The sequence below is a fragment of the Dromiciops gliroides genome, chromosome 2 (assembly GCF_019393635.1).
Source record: "Dromiciops gliroides isolate mDroGli1 chromosome 2, mDroGli1.pri, whole genome shotgun sequence".
In the NCBI taxonomy this organism is placed as follows: Eukaryota; Metazoa; Chordata; class Mammalia; order Microbiotheria; family Microbiotheriidae; genus Dromiciops; species Dromiciops gliroides.
The window spans coordinates 148,094,738-148,106,989 of record NC_057862.1 but is presented as its reverse complement, the minus strand read 5'-3'; the positions used below and the strand labels follow the sequence as shown (position 1 = coordinate 148,106,989).

The window sequence follows — 12,252 nt, the reverse complement described above, 5'->3', positions numbered from 1 at the left end:
AGCAAAACAAATGCATACCGTGAGAGTCTGGTCTCTCATGCATTTAAATCATATTATAATCTGTAGAATGATAACTCATATTTACATGCTTTAAGATGTTCTAACTGTATTTCTTGACACAACTCTGTGAAGTAGGCAGTATAGTATTACCCTTACTTTACAAATGAGGCTGAGAAGTAATGTGACTTGTTCATAGTCACAGAGTTAAGTATCTGAACTGGGATTGAGACCCAGGGTTAATGAATACCAGATTTGGCAACTCAGCTAATGCTTTAATTCCAAGATGCTCTTACTGGAGATAATGAGGTCTGTTACCTTCCTCCTACCATGCCACCCCCTTCTGTCCTGCATCCTTTCCAATCAGATCCCCAGCTTTCACGCTGGGCTTGTGCCACCCCAGTCATATAAACTACTCTGTCACACAAGTTGCTCACCATTCCACCTCTTGCTCCGAGACCAGTAATTCATGCTTCTGGAAATAGAACTCCAATTGCTCTAAGGCTCCATTCCCAATCCATGTGACTTTACCCTTCCCTGATTACTACATCCATGTCATCTTCCCTCTTAAAATGTAGCCTCCTGGAGGGCACAGAACAAGTGCTTCATAAATGCCCATTCATTCATTCTTGCTCAAAATATAAACAAGATCACTGTCAGGTCCTCAAAGCAAAGAAGAGCTCTGCCTTCTCCACTGGTTGAGTAGAGTGCTGAATATCCCCCATTCCTGTCACTTAGGAGACCAGGATGCAGTTACTGTTTTGAAATTTTTTTACTGTGTTAAATATTTCCCATTTACATTTTAATCTGGGTCCAAGGAATGGTGTGGGCCAGGTGTTTGATACCTCAGGTAGAATCAATACAAGAAGAGACTGGGAATCTAGAAGATCTGGGTTCAAATTTTACCTCAGACTCTTACAAGCTATGTGGCCTTCAAGCAAGTCTCTGAATCTCTCTGGTCCTCATCTATAAAATGAGGAGGCTGGCCTTGTTTCCTTCTCAAGTCCCCTCCAGTTTTAAATATCCCACCCCGTGATTCTATGAAATGCCTGATGCCTCTGTTGAGCTATGTCTCCCATCTCTGAGAAAGCTGGGTGATGGGACCACTCAGGGTATCTCAGGGTTTCTGGTTTGGTTTAGTTTTTGATGGGAAGCAAGCTATTGATTTTATGTTTGGCCTTGCTCTGCCGGAGGAGAAAGAGAAGAAGCAATAAAACTGCCTAATGGTGGCAAAGGGACAGGTGTTCTGAGCAGAGAAGGCCAGAAGTGAAAAGCAATCTCTGGGCAAAAGGCAACAGAGGTGTGAAAAGATGAAAAGAAGGGTGGAAAAGCCGCAGGATGATCATTAAGCACACAGTGAACTCTTCTGGTGTATGAGGCATTTTAGGAGATGATGCAAGACAAAGGCATAAGACTCTGAACTTAGCTCCTCAATGACAAAAGGTCTAGGGGATCATCAGAGGACATCTGGAAGGAGCTGTGTTCATAACCAAGTAAGGGAGTGAAGAGGCAGAGTAGAGAAGCCTGAGAGGGAAACACACAAGTTTCTTTCTATTCTAGAGGTAAAGTTCAAGGCAAGTATATCATAGGAGCCAAAGTTACCACAAGCTATTTTAACAAACAATTTGTTATGAACTTGATTGACAAAAACAAAGAAAAGAAACCAATATAACCGAATTCTTTATTTGCAACAAAAAACAAAAACAAAACACCCCGCCACAAACTACCAACCAAACAGTAACAGCTGTGGATAGCCTATTCTAATCCTACCCTACTCAGCCACCAGTTTAAGGCTAAGCATATGGCCCAAAGGCGATTTTGCACTAACTCTTGCAGACGAGACCTAAGATCCAAACTCTAAGACCCATGCTCTTGGAGAAAGGTACTTATTATGCCCTTCAGGATGATAGAAAATGACTATATCATGTAGTATTGTAAAAGGCCAAAAGGAAAAAAAGTCCTGTTTTTAGTTTAGTTGGAAATACAAAGTGTAACGCTTCACCCTGAGGTGTGGAGGGGAATCTAATGGAAGTAGCTTTAACGAGCCCTATACTTACAGTCAGAAGACTTGGATTTGAGATCTGGATTCAGATTTTGAGCTTTGTGACCTCAGTACAATCATTTAACCACTAGTTTCTACTTCATCTGTAAAACAATGGTATTACTATTTGTTTTACCTACTTCTTCAAGTTTTAAGGATGAAAACGAATCCTCCCAAACCAGGTATTTGTAAAAGGTAAAGCATACAAAAATGTCACCTCTTGGTGGCACACCATTCTGGTGCAGGTGCCTCTGCGCTCAGGAAGTTGAGGGTGCCCTTTCCTTTGGGCTCCAGCCATGTCCATTCTACCTCGCCGAAAGAGGAGCATGCTGGGTATGTGTGGAACTAAGAGCTCAGAATTCAGAAGAGCACTGCAGTCATCAGCCCAATTCTCAGCCAACACAAAACATTTGTTTCAGGTTTTCCTGTTCCCCTTAAGAGTCCAGAAGTAAAGCAATCCTACCTTACTGATTCATAAATAAAGGATTGGTGGTAACTTTAGCTGTGCTCATGACTACCTGGCGGGTTGTTTCATTTCTCTCTAATGATTTATGAAAGCAAAGCTGAAGCATCTACACACTTAAACGTTGGCGTATCTGTCCTCCCGCCCCTCTTATAGACTGCAGGATGACTAAGAGCTGGTTGAACAAAGAAGGGTAAAGTGCTACTTACTACTTTCAAACCATATTTCCCAGTTCAAGAAACGGGGGGGGGGGGGGGGGGGGGGGGGCGCGTGGGGAGAGAGAGAAAAGAGAGAAGAGAAGAAACCATGGAAGTCTGGAAGGGTAATGGAGGCTCAACTCAACTGCCTTGGAATTCTCTGTTACTCCGTAATACAGAGGAGAGGCTATACTTCTTCAGATGTCTCAGCATCTCTCTGAAAACATTTTCTCTAGGGCAAGGGTTCAAATTAGATATGGAGGAAGAAGATGAGTATACTCAAAGCAACAACACTGGCACACTGGGAGCTCATGGCAGGGCCTCTGCACACCAAGGGCACACCTCCTATTCTGCGGTCTTGGCTAATGATAGCACAGGGCCAATTTAAGTCTGAAGTGGCATCGGGAACTTTTGACTTCAGTCAACTAGCTAAAGGTTGCCTACGTGAGGAAAAATTCAGATCCCAATCCTCTTCAAATACCATTAATCTTAGTAGAGAATATCTTGTAATTTAAAGCCTAAATTCCTACAATGCCTTACTTAAGGAGAATCTAAAAAAATCAGGATAATAATCCCATTTCCAGGTCTTCAGCAACTAACTCGATTTACCCTATCAGGCCTGGCAATACATCACAGACATGTTATCAGTCAGACCATAAGGAAGTATTCAACTTTGAAGGGGTCTGTCCTAGGAAGATGCAAGCAGAAATATTATTTCTCAGAAAGGCCATTTCTAAAGGTAGCTCATAATGGGGAGAGTGGGAGGGAGGACAAGAGTATTCATTAATGTCCTCTCCACAAAATAATAAATGACGAGCCCGCAATGGTACTTAGAGGGAGATGCCTTAACCTCTATCTTCTAAACTCAACCTTTCAAATGCCTACATTTTCAGGTTTGAGACAGATGGGAAATGGAAAATCTTCAGCTGTCCTAGTTGCTGGGCTCTCAGGACACCTAGGTCAAGAGAGCCCACAAGCTAACACCCATCATGCCTGAGTCACACTCACAGGACTATAATATTTCCCACCTGTGGGATGTTCACTAAGAGACTGATCAGTAGCCAGTGGAAATCTTAGATTATGCTCTCAGGTCTGGTGCCAGGGTTGGGCTAGTGAGGTAGTGACGTTGCTACTATAATTATGGGCAAGAAGGAAAACTAGGATTGGGCTGGAGAAAAGAGAACATCCACAGAGTAGGCTCCATCTATGGGAGCCCAAGCCACTCCAACACTAAATCTACCCCAGGATACTGGTAAGGAATGCGGAGGATCTCAGAGTAGCCTTCATGTCCCTGCATCATGGACATTTGACAGTGTGTTCATTACACCCTCCAAATCATACATCATCCCTTTCTTTCCCCTAAGGTAACCACAAACGGTATGTGTGGGCTTTTTTATTTTGTTTTGTTTGTTTGTTTAAACTGTATGTGTTTTTAAGGAGAGAGGCAAGCTCAGTGGAGGTCACCATGCAACTCAGTTATCAGCTCAGTGACAGCTCTAGCTACTGGGAAAGGGATAGGATACTTTGGCCAGTCCAATTTGACGAAGTTCCCTCCTTGCTGCTGGAAGTAAGCCATGCTTGTCCACAGCTATTGCATTTCACGATCTAATGTGGCATGGAGACTTTGGCTGGGAGCATTTCTCCGCAAGGCTCAGCAGATGCACTTTTCCTTTACAGTTCTGATCAGCTACAGGCTGAGAAATTCAGCCAAATGAAAGTTTCCCTTTCTTGCTGCTAATCTTTGTAATTTCTTTTCTTTTCTTGTGGGTGACTTGCCCAGGGTCACACTGCTAGTAAGTGTCAAGTATCTGAGGCCAGATTTGAACTCAGGTACTCCTGAATCCAGGGCCGGTGCTTTATCCACTGCACCACCTAGCTGGCCCCCTATAATATCTTTTCTGCTTGCAATATTTTCTCCTTGACCTGTGAATTCTGGAATTTGGCAGCTGACCTGGAAAATAAATCTAGGAGAGATAATTTGAAAATCATTGGACTACCTGTAATATCTTTTCAATTCTTCAGCTGTGGTCCTGATTAGAAGCAGAACCACACCACGGTACTTTGTGCCAGCAGAGCAAGGAAACAGAGTTCAGGTCTGAGGGTGGCTAGCCCTCTCTCCTGACACTGAACAGTGATGCATGCTTAACTCCCTAAGCAATTACCTTTTCCTCTCTTCCCATCCTTAGCCTTGTACAACAATGACACCAAGCTCCTCTTGGATAAACAGAACTAACTCTGCTTCAGGCAGCCTAGCTTCAGCTAGCTAACAACAGTATAAGACATAAAATGTGGGGGGCTCTGACTGTCTGGCAGGGAAATAAGGCCTTTATTAGGTGGTAAATTCCTCAAATCTCTGTCCTGTTCATCTTTCTGCCCCCAGTGCTCAGCGTGGGATTTTGAATTTTTTTAAAATCACATTTGTGTAGGAAGCTCTTAGTGAGGAACTTCTCCCAAAGCAGGACAGTTATCTTCTCTGTGACCTGTGGCCTGGGGCACAAAGAGGTGGGGCCTTGCCTAACCAGGCCAGTATGTATATGAGGCCAGCCTTGAACCCAGGTCTTCCTGCTGCAGCCAGCTCTTTAGCACAAATATTCTGTGGCCTCTTGCACTGAATTTAATTGAGCTTCTGGAAAAGAGCACCAGGGAGAGTCAAAGTATTCCCTGCTAGGCTCATTCTGGGGGGGTTAGCTGTCTGTTTCTGCATTCCCAACTACAAGAAATATAAAATCCGACAGAAATAAATAGATGGACAGTAGATCAAACAGAAATCCCCTGATCAATCAGTAAGTAGCATGCCCTAAAATGACATCAAGTCTATGTCTTGCCCCTCCCTAACCAAATTGAAAGTACAGTGTGCTGTTCTATCACATTCAAGTCCAGAGAGATAAGAATGAAAATAATGAAGCTGTAGTCTACAAGGCCAGTTAACAGGCTTTGAAAATAGAGAATACTTGTACAGCCGATGTTCAGACTGCTTTGGTCTGCTAAGATGTGGGGACTGGGAGACGAGCATTGCAAGAAGTCTAAAGAACAAGGTCCCAATCTTTAGAGCAGGGACTCAATTTGGGGTGGGGGCTTATGGATCCCATCTGAGAAGGTTTTTTTTTTTTGGGGGGGGGGGCGGCGGCAATGGGGGTTGAGTGACTTGCCCAGGGTCACACAGCTAGTATCAAGTGTCTGAGGCCAGATTCGAACTCAGTTCCTCCTGAATCCAGAGCTGGTGCTTTATCCACTGCTCCATCTAGCTGCCCCCGAGAATGTTTTAAAATTAATAAAATACATAAGAATAAAAAAAAAAGAAGCCTAGGGAACTGAAATACCGTTATCCAAAAATAGTATAAAAACAAGTCCAAGTTAAGAAATCCTGTGATGCTTTTCCTGACAGCAGACAAGATGGCAGAAGTGGAGCAGAAGAAAAAGCAAACCTTCTGGAAGTTCACATACCGCAGTGTGGACCTGGATCAGCTCTGGACATGTCTTATGAACAACTCATGAAGTTGTACAGCGCTCGGCAGTGATGGAGACTCAACTGGGGTCTTCAGCACAAGCAGTATTCCCTCCTCAAGTGCCTGAGGAAGGCCAAGAAGGAGGCACCCCCCATGGAAAAGCCTGAGGTAGTGACAACACACCTTCGAGACATGATCATCCTGCTAGAGATGGTGGGCAGTATGGTAGGCATCTAGTCTACAACGGCAAGACCTTCAATCAGGTTGAAATTAAGCCCGAGATGATTGGACACTACCTGGGTGAATTTTCTATCACTTAAAAGCCTGTGAAACATAGCCTGCTGGGTATTGGAGCCACCCACTCCTCTTGTTTCATCCATCTCAAGTAACCCAGATCCTAACAATAAAAACAAGAAGGGGGGGGGGGGGGAGAAGGGGAGGAGAAGAAATCTTGTGCTAACGGGTGGTCTACCTCAAAATGAAGAATAGTTTTATTTCATCTTTCAGGAGCAGAAGCAGCAACTTCAGGAAAGTTTTGCTTGAAATGGGCTTAACTTACTTTTCTGAGAGTCAAGGTGAATTACAAAGGTAATCCAGACTTCAGGCCATCACCCTTACAATAGTTTTATCTGCCAGGTTGGATCTAGCAGTGTATCCACCAAGTCTAGAAGGTTCTGCAATACTGTATACTCTTGAAGCAATAAATGACCAGCAAACTGTGTAATTTAAGATTCTAAATGTGGATTCTAATCTGTTCCCCCAGTTTGGGGGAAACTGACTAAAAATCAGTGATAAAACGAGTTTAGGTTTTTAAGGGTTTATTGGAAAATAGAAAGAAAAAGATTGAGAACAGAATTCTAACAGCCTGGCATTCCTATCTTTCCTCATTTCCTGTGAAGTGCTCTGCTACCACCACCATCAAGTCAGGAAGCCAAAAGGCCCAGCACTCTCTGCGCAGGCTCCCTTTCCTCCTTCCTGTCTCCTCCCAGACCATAGGAGGCTCCTCAAGTTGATTGGCTGGTAGCCTTGATAGACAGCACCCATGAGCAAACGTCATTTCCTGACGCCAAGGAAAAGCCACAATGCCTCTGAGGCATTTTCCTCATGGTGGAGCTTTCCCACAGCAAGTCTCCAGTAGGTGGCGTCATTCCAATCATTACAAAACCTAATTCCCTCCTGCACCCCCCCACCCCAGTAACCATAACAACCTCTAGAATCAAAGAATTTTAGAGCTCCAAGGACTTTCCTACTTCCAACTTTTCAGATATGTAAACTAACCTTCCAGGAATTCGGGGATTTAACCAGAAGAGCAGGTTGGAGACCTAGGTTGTTTTTCAATCCCCTAATGCTGGTCTCTCATCAACAACCCAAAGAAGGCCACTTAAAAACAAACAGATAAATAAAATGGACCTCATTATAAGACAAGCTCACTTAAAGGTAGTTCTACCATCTGGACCTCTGCTATAGAAAGGATTCAACGGTTCCAATGATTGAGCAGCAGTACGCATAAGAACTCCTGTTCTGTTACTATTATAGTGAGAAAGTAAGGAAAGGAATAAAGACAATCATTATTTCTATTAGGGAGTGGCTGAATAAATTATAGCATATGACCCAATACAATATTACCATGTTATAGGAAATGATGAAAGGGATAGTTTCAGAAAAAAACCCAGAAGACTGGCACAAATGGTTACAGAATGAACTGAGTAGAACTTGGACAACAAATTACATTCTACCATGGGAAATCAACTTTGAAAGATCAATATAATAACCAACAATTACCTGAGAGAACTAAAGATGAAACAAGCCACCCATTTTCTAACAGAGAGATGACAGATTCAAAGTGTGGACTGGGATGGAGTTTTCATAGATGACTAAGATGACAATTTGTTCATTTGTTTGTCCCCTTCCTACCTCTCCTCCTGATATGATTGTCTAAAAAGAAAAGTAAAGGGGCAGCTAGGTGGTGCAGTGGATAAAGCACTGGCCCTGGATTCAGGAAGACCTGAGTTCAAATCTGACCTCAGACACTTGACACTTACTAGCTGTGGGACCTTGGACAAGTCACTTAACCCTCGTTGTTTCACAAAAAATTTTTAAAAAGAAAAAGAAAAAAGAAAGAAAGAAAAGTAAGATGGTAAGTGAAGCACTTAAAAATGCACCAAAGAGAAGAAAGGTCAGAAGTAAAAAGAAACAAGCAAGGAAGACTTGAAAATTACATGAGGGATTTTTCATATACTCAAAAGGAAAAGTAAATTATAAATGGCAATTCTTCCAAAGTTTCAGGTCCTACTCTTTTTTTTTTTTAATGTCAGTCAATAAACATTTAGTAAGCACCTACTATGTGCCAGGAAGTCTAATGGGGAGACAATATGCAAACTATGTACAAACAAGCTACATACAGGATAAAATTCAATAATTAATAAACAGGAGGCAGTGGAATTACCTAAGCAGGATCAGGAAAGGCTTCCTGTAAAAGGTGTAATTTTAGCTGGGACTTAAAGAAAGCTGGGAAAGGGAAACAAAAAAGGAAAGTTCCAAGATGGATTTCTCAGGAGTTTAGCCACAAAAGAGAATAGAGATCTAGGCCAAAGGCCAGCAGGAATGGATAGATCAAGTCAGGGGGTTGTTTAAGAATGGGAGAAAAACAGTAATGTTTATAGAAAGCAGGGAAGCAACCAGTATCCAAGCAGAGAATGAAGATGAGAGTATGGTGATGATAAGAAGGGGCAATCTGCTGTAAAGTGAGAGGAAGGGAAGTAGAGGCACCTCCTCAATTTTACCCACACAAGGAATTCAGGACTAGTTAATAGGGCTGTTTTGCTTTGCATTAGGAAATGCTCATTTTATTTGGTTTTGGTTGGGTTCAGAATTTTAAAAAGGGGAAATAAAACATGGCAAAACAGAATGCCAAAGAAACTCCTAAAGGAATGCAGATTCATCTCTGCCCAAGAGAATGAATGTTTTGTTTTGTTTTCCCAATTTAGAAGAAGGAGTCTGGGGGGAAAAGAGACTACCAACAGGGTTCTTTAAAAGAAAAAGAAAGAAAAGGTCAATTGAAGCATTTTGAAAGATGCAAAGAAGAGACAGCCAGAAGGAAAAGGAAAAAAAAGTTAAGACAGATTTGAAAGTTATCTGTTGAATTTATTATATACTTCAGAAGGAAAAAGTAACCTGTATATAATAGAGATTTGTGGGTTTCATGTACAATCCTTCTTCTGTTCTACTTTGCTTATGGACATGCTTGTTTTGTGTTTAAGAATAAAAAAAAATTTTTTAAAGATAAAAAGTTTAAAAGGAAAAGGAAACGGCCATTCCTGGTGTTTGGGACTTTTTTGCTTCAGTTTTCAGTACTAAAATGTGTGATGCTGGCTGCTATGTTTGTTCATGTTGTTTTTAGATCTGGAAAACTCCTTAATTCATTTGGGAAGACCCCATATCAAACTTCAGTTGCAAGGAAGGGATAGAAAGGGGATGTTTTGCTGTTGCTCTTGGTTTTTGGAGGTTGGGGAGTTGGATGAAGCACAAAGGATGAAAGAGGAAGTATGTGTTGATTTCACTAATTTTTCCTTTGAGTGACTACTGTTGCCATGTGGTGGTCTCTGTTGCTACGAAGGTTTGTTGTGCCAGACAATGGTTGTTGGGCTCAATATGTTTGTGTTATTGGCTGAGACCTTTCTAGAGGGAGTCAGGCTAGCATACAATTGGCCAAACTTGAGCTTGGTCACAGTGCCCCGTATCTTCAGGTGAGTGTAGCTTAAAAGCAAATGACTGATGGCAAAGAGCAGTTAATTACACTGAAGAAAGGAAATCAGTAACATAAGAAAGCAAGTATTATGTTACTTTTCTGGTACAATATGTATAATTAGATATTGAATGGTTCAAACCTATTTTTCCAAGTCAGAATCACATGGGAACCAAACAAGAGTAACAGCCAACACAGTAATTTCTGTAAAAAGAGATTAACAAGCTGCCTTCTCTCTCAACTGAGAGGGATAATGACATGGGAGGAAGGAGGAGGGCTTAGTGAAAGGGTACCCAAGCAGATGAGGAGGATGAACAAACCACTTGGGCAGGCCCCTCTCAAGGCAGCTAACTACAGGAAAACTAACTTCCTCCTAAGTAAAACCACTGTCTATTACTCTGGTAATGAGAAAACTGCAACCCGCAGACCAGAGCACATGGCTCAACCACAGAGTTTGAACCGTGGCCAAGTGTTCTCCCTGGAAACTGGGGCAGGAGCACACAGAAGCCACAATGGCCTGTGTGAAAAGACAGTTGGCTTTTGCAGGTTTCCATCCATCCTCATCATCCTTCAAACTGATTTTCTTTCATTCTACTCTAAAAAGCCTAAAATGTTTAGAGCTGGAAGGGGTCTTAGAGGCAACCTACTTTAAAATGAAGAACATGAAGTTCAAAAAGCAAGATAACTTTCTGGGGAAAGGAAATGTGCAGAACAGTGGAAATAGCACTGGCTCAGGAGTCAAGAGAATCTGGATTCAAATCCCACCTCTGACATTACTTACTGCCTGGCTGCTCATGTCACTTTCATGTTACTGTGCTTCAGTTTTCTGACTTGTACAATGAGAGGTTTCCACTAGATTGCTTCTGAGGTCCCTAGCAGCTCTAAAATTATGAGCCTATGCTCAAGGCCACAATAATTAGGCAGGAGGAGAGCTAGGACAAGAACTTTGGTCTTTCCTGACTTCTAGCATTTTTTCCATTAGATCCAGTTACCTAGTAAGAAGCAAAGATTATTTTCTCTGCTCTCAGGGGATTAAGAGCCCTGAGGCATAATGGGTCATAGGATCAAGCAGTTTAGAGTGAAAAGAGATCTTACAGGTTATCTAGTCCCCACTCACCCCTTAACCATTTCAGAGATGAGGAGGAATTTTAAACCAAGAGACATTAAAGGGACTAGCTCAAGGTCACAGGGTACTAAGGTAGTAGAGCCAGAATTTGAATCTAGGTTTTCTGACTCCAAATCCTGAACGGTTCCCACTAATACCAGGGATTTCTATAGATAGTAATGCATTGAGGGTGAGGAGGTGGCAGTGCACAGAGATGGCCTATGGAGACCTCTAAGGTCCTATGTGTTTTATGATTCTGCGAGATGACTTCAGGGGGGAAACAGAATGATAAAAATCTCAACAGCAAAGCCCAGGAGAAAATAAATCTCTTACTATTGTTTAAAAAAAAATACATTTTTGGCTCTTCAATTACATGCCTAAAACCCTATCAAGATGCTACCAGGATTATATGGTCCATTTCCAAAGGCCTGCTGAAATTTCATGGATGAGATGTCAGCTTCCTGAGCACAGTATCTGGGATTATGGAACCTAAATTCAAATCTGGGCTCATAAGCCACCTGCCTGTGTGACCTTGAGGGAAAGCCCTTAAGCTCTCTGAGCCTTGTTTCCCCATTCAGTTAAGCAAGTAAATTGGTCTGATTACTTCTGAGGTCCTTTCCAGTTCTAAACTGACAATCCTATGATCCCTTAATAAAATGTGGTTACGTGAATTGTGTATAACATGAAACCATATTCATCTCCATTAATCTTCTAGGACTAAGCAAGGTATATGTTGTCTTAAATTATACAATCATAGAGTTTTAGAGTTCAAAGACAACCCCTCAATTTATGCAGGAATAAACATGGACCTATATACACTTTAAGTGACTTGTCCAACTTCCAACACCTAGTCAGCAGAGGCTGGGATAAGAACCAAAGCTTTTCTGTTAACTTACTGCACTTTGCACTAAGTAAGTTCTGCTTGGCAATTCTAGCAGTAAGACATGGTGCATTTTTTTGTGGTCACCTACACCAGCCATCTTAAGAGTTTTCTGCCTAAAAGTGGCTCAACTGTGGATTTGGGTCTTTGTTTAAAAGGCCTACCTGGCCTTTCAAAGAGTAAAAAAACAAAACAAAATAAAAAACACGTCAACCTGCAACTTTGCTTAAGCTAAAGTATAGAGTGCTCAGCAGAGGCTTCTATTGCCATTAAAGCCCTGGGTGAGGTTACTGACCCAAGAATGTGGATTATAACAAGATCAACAGAGAGCTATATTATATAATCCTGGAGTCAGATTTGGAACCCACTTTTCTGATT

At 42.0% G+C, this 12,252-nt stretch overlaps 1 protein-coding gene and 1 pseudogene across 2 annotated transcripts in view; one reads left to right on the top strand and one right to left on the bottom strand.

The window, feature by feature from the left end:
* Positions 1-12,252, bottom strand: part of ZNF609 (zinc finger protein 609) — a 185,632-nt gene that overhangs the window by 27,241 nt on the left and 146,139 nt on the right. The window lies entirely within an intron of this gene.
* Positions 6,068-6,533, top strand: LOC122739760 (annotated as a pseudogene).